Source organism: Sus scrofa, chromosome 1, assembly GCF_000003025.6.
Source record: "Sus scrofa isolate TJ Tabasco breed Duroc chromosome 1, Sscrofa11.1, whole genome shotgun sequence".
Taxonomy (NCBI): domain Eukaryota; kingdom Metazoa; phylum Chordata; class Mammalia; order Artiodactyla; family Suidae; genus Sus; species Sus scrofa.
The window spans coordinates 262,975,213-262,980,530 of NC_010443.5; the positions used below are offsets into that span (position 1 = coordinate 262,975,213).

Sequence of the window (5,318 nt, forward strand, 5' to 3'; positions counted from 1 at the left end):
TAGTTTCTTAATCACAAAATTCAATATATTGAAAGGATTAATCTCAGTAATATAGGCCATTCTGGATAGTATTCCTATCTGGAGTAGCATCTGGGAAGCAAAACTTTAGAATCTAAGTGTCCAGAACATGTTACCCAAACAGAAATGCTTAAATAAATATTAAGCAGGTTTTTCTCTGAAGACTTAAAGAAGTCTCATCTGAATTCGGTGGATACCAAGGAGAAGTGATTGAATCTGATATGAGTAGGAAGGTTTGGTGATGAAATGACCTCATTCATGGGTATAAAAACATCCTGATTCTAGGTGGGACACAGGAGCCTCTGCCCCTACAAGGAGAAAAATGAGGTGGGACAATGGAGTTTGTCAAAAAAACAGATGAAGAAGAATCATTCCAAAGAGAATTAAGTAGAGCATGATAATGTGAAAAAAAAGAATGTATACATATATGTGTAACTGGGTTGCCATGCTGTGCAGTAGAAATTGACAAAACCCTATAAACCAGATACAATGGAAAAAATAAAAATCACTATATATATTAAAAAAGAAAACAAAAAAAGAGAGAATTAAGAACTCAGACATGAATTCCCATTGTAGATCAGTGGGTTAAGGACCTGGCACTGTATCTGTAAGGATGAGGGTTTGATTGCTGGCCTGGCTCAATTGGTTAAGGATTTGGAATTGCCACAGGTTTGGATCCTACATTGCCATGGCTGTGGTGTAGCCCTCAGGTGCAGCTCCAATTTGACCCTTAGCCAAGGAACCTCCATATGCTGTAGCTGTAGCCACCAAAAGAAAAGAAAAAAAAGAACTCAGACAAATTAGTCTACTTAGAAGTTCCTAACATCCTGGAAAACATTAGTTTCTCATGTAGGGAGCACCTTGGAATTACTTAAATTTCCCCTGTTTGATTTTAGCCCCTGCTCTCTGTACTTTCTTGAAATAATATCCTAACAAAGAGCAGCGGGCTTCTTTATTATAGGCTGGAAGGTGAAGAAGTCATCCTGGTCAAATTCCCCTTCACATCTCACCCAGAGCTCCTCCAAACTCTCTCCAGGAGGTCAAGGACATGGACATGGAGACAAAGAACTACAGCAGCAACAGCATGTCAGACCTTATCCTTCTGGGCATCTCTTCCGACCCTCAGCTTCAGAAACCCCTCTTTGCTGTCTTCCTCATCATGTACCTGGTCACCCTGGTGGGCAATGTACTCATCATCCTCGCCATCCACTCTGATGCCCGGCTCCACACCCCTATGTACTTTTTCCTCAGCAACCTGTCCTTCATGGACATCTGCTTCACCACAGTCATTGTGCCCAAGATGCTGGTGACCTTACTTTCAGAGACAAAGTCCATCTCCTATGTGGGCTGCCTGGTCCAGATGTACTTCTTCATGGCCTTTGGGAACACTGAGAGCTACCTGCTGGCCTCTATGGCTATAGATAGGCTGGTGGCCATCTGCAACCCCCTCCATTATGACATGGCTATGAGCCCATGACACTGCCTCCTCTTGCTGCTGGGTTCCTGCACCATCTCTCACCTGCACTCCATGCTGTATGTGCTACTCATGTCCCGCCTGTCCTTCTGTGCCTCCCACATCATCAAGCACTTCTTTTGTGATACCCAGCCTGTGCTAAAGCTGTCCTGCTCTGACACCACCTCCATCCAGATGGTGGTCATGACTGAGACCCTGGCTGTCATTGCAGCCCCTTTCCTCTGCATTCTCTTCTCCTACCTGAGAATCATCATCACGGTGCTCAGAGTCCCCTCTGTAGGCGGGAAGTGGAAGGCCTTCTCTACCTGTAGCTCCCACCTCTCTGTGGTGGTTCTGTTCTATGGAAGTATCATCTATGTCTACTTTAGACCTCTGTCCATGTACTCAGTGGTGAAGGACCGGGTGGCCACTGTTATGTACACGACAGTTGAATCCTTTCATGTTGAACCCTTTCATCTACAGCCTGAGAAACAAAGATATGAAGAGGGGTTTCAGAAAACTAAGGGACAGAATTCACTCATAGAATTAACATGACAGAATGTCCCAATTGGGAGGTGACCTAAGAGGTGATCAGGTTATATTTCCTTCCTAAGCACTTTCACATGCAACCCAAAGAGGTGATAAGAGGGGGTGTTGAACACCAGTGAGAGCACTGACCTCAAGGCAGGATCATGTGGTCTCTTCAGTGACCTTGACTGCATATATGATCAGTCCCAGGCTAATTACTGCTAGGAATCCAGATTTCAGCAGGAAAGCTTCTGTCACCCAAATAGTGGGAAAAAAGTATCTCCAAGTAACTCTTCCATACATTTGGCAATGGTCAGTACTCAAGGAACTAGAAAATCCTATTCATTTATATAAGACATTATATGGACTCCATAGAGTATAGGGAAAGTCTTCTTGAATAGTCCTCAATGATGAACTGAATTTTGACAGATGAAAGTTAAAAGGACAAGGAACTAGAATGTTTCAAATGTGGAAACCATCCAAGCAAGTAAAAGCAATAAACACTGGAATGTGTGTGAGAGATGGTGAAAAGCCCTGTGGGGATTCTTCAATTTGAGATCAGGGAGAATAGGATGGTGGGCATTGGGGGCAGACAGAAGAATCTATAAAACAGATTTACTTCCCCCAACACCAAAGTGTCATCACAGTGTGAATTCACAGGACTCAACACGTTTTCCCTTCCTTATACTTCTCTTCTCCATGAGGCCAGAGTCCTCACTGAAATGCCCATCATGTCCTGGATAAGCAACTTGTTTCAGTCAAGATAAGCAGGTGGAAACTGAAGTTGAATACAAGTCTTTTGAGCTTAAATATAAACCAAGAGAGGAGTCCCCATTGGCATGCAGGGGAAATGAATCTGACTAGTACCCATGAGAATATGAATTGGATCCCTGACCTCACTCAGTGTGTTAAAGGATCTGTCATTGCTGTGAGCTATGTTGTAGGTCACAGATGCAGCTTGGATCCTGCATTGCTGTGGCTGTGTTGTAGTCCAGCAGCTGTAGCTCCAATTTGATCCCTAGACTGGAAACTTCCATATGCCATGGGTATGGCCCTAAAAAGCAAAAAAAGAGAAAGATTTAACAAGACAAGAGGTATATGACAACCCAGTGGAACACAGGGATGCCTGGGGCCCAACTTAAAAGTCCTTGCCATTGCTGTCAATGTGTCAACCTCCAATATTCAAAAAGCCATCAGCATCAAGGAAACACAATCCTTTTGAAATAGCCTTTTTATTTGCACAGGCACCCCTGGCTTTCACCACTATCTCCCGCCAATCACTCAGTTTTGGGGAGGCTGGCCAGGAATATCTCTACTCATTCCACTTCCTCTATTTATGTGCCAGTTTATTCATTCTCAGCCAAGTACATAAGTCACATTAGAATATGAAGATACATAGGATATAGTAAACAAATAAATTCATTAATGATACCTTCCATAATTTATAAAGTTTGTTAAGCCCTTTGGTCCCAGGAAACCTAACAGTGTTTTAGTTCAAACCTCCCTCTGCCATTAGTACCATACACCTTTTACTCAAGAACACATAGTCATTAATAAATCCAGATCTTTTACTAAAAATCTTATAGATATTCCAAAAAGTTCAAATAAAGAGAAACATATAATTAGTGACCATGCAATAACATATTCAAGTGAAAGATTAGCCCTAAACTTCTCAGTCAAAACTAGATTGTTGCCTTTTTCAGAATATGAAGCAATTTCCTTAAGACATCCTGCCACCATTCAGAAGTGAGCTCATGGGGCAGGTAGTGTTTGGAGATTTTCATAAATGGTTTTCTATCCAAACAAGAAATCCCAGAAATTAAACTGGGAGGTTGCTAATATGCATTGCTAAGAATAAGTCCCTTCTGAAAGTAGATATAATCAGAGAAAATGTCCAAGCACACCTTCTGAACACCTTGCCAGGTTAGGCAAATTGCTTCTGTATGGCTCATGGGAGACCAGGAAACTTCTTCACAGTCCTTCTTTGACCATATAGTCACCTTGGAGGCTGGCTGGCTCCCACAATGGAATAAGACACTGTAATCACATCCTTGGATGAGAATATAGTGAAGGGAAATGGATTGGGGTCCTTTTGCTGTAGGCTCACATATATGTAAATGTTGACAATTTTCCTAATATTGAACTAAGAAAAATCCAGTTATTTGAACCTATTGTGCCTGTTGATCAGAGTGAATGACATGAAGAAGGAGGCTCATATAAAAGCTGAGGATGGCCTAGGGAAGTGGGCTGAGTACTTCTGACATTGAAGAGGCTGATAGAGGAGGTATTAGCCAAGAAGACTGAAAAGAAGGAGTCGTATAAGCCAAGAACAGAAGAAGTTTCAAGGGGCAGAAGCTATTAATCCACATCAAAATATGGTGAAAGTTTAAGCAAAATAAGCCTGGAAGATTGTCCATCAGCTTTAATGACAAGGAGGTCATTGGTAATGAGATTTTAGGTAATGACAAGGTGACATTTAGGCTTTAAAGACAAGGTGACATTGATAATGAGGTTTCAATGGAGGAATGTAAAAGGAACCAGAGTGTACTGGGTTAAAAAATCACTTGTGATTCTGTACATTAACAATGAACAATCTGAAAAGTAAATTTAAAAACACAATCCTATCAGTAGCATCAAAAGAATAAATTGCTTAGTAGTTCCTGTTGTAGCTCAGTGGTTAAAGAATCTGACTAGGAACCATGAGGTTGTGGGTTCAATCCCTGGCCTCACTCAGTGGGTTAAGTTTCCAGGATTGCTGTGAGCTGTGGTATAGGCTGCAGATGTGGCTCGGATCCCACGTTGCTGTGGCTACTACAGCTCCATTTAGACCTCTAGCCTGGGAACCTCCATATGCTTTGACTATGGCCCTAGAAAAGATGAAAAGACAAAAAAAAAGAATAAATTACTTAGGAATAAACTTAACCAAGGAGGTGAAAGACTTATCCATTGTAAAACAAAAATATTGGATAAAAGAAATTAAAGACCCAAATACATGGAAAGACTTCGTGAATAGGAAGATTATGCATTATTAAAATGTCCATAATATACAAAGTGATCCACAGATTCAATGCAATTTATAGAAAATCCTCAAATCCCAATTTTCTTTTTAAAAGAAATGGTAAAACTCATATAGAATTATAAAGGATCCAAAGTGTCAAAAACAATCTTGAGAATAAAAAACAAAGCTGGAGGCTTAATAATGTGTATTACAAAGTGACAGTAATCAAAATAGTATGGTATTGGCATAAAGACCAATGGGACAGGACAAAGAACCCAGATTAAAAACAAATACATACCATCACCTAATTTTCTTTTTTTA

The 5,318-nt window shown here is 40.9% G+C and overlaps 1 pseudogene; it reads left to right on the forward strand.

Annotated features, from left to right (window-relative positions):
* LOC110257102 lies at positions 765-2,332 on the forward strand (annotated as a pseudogene).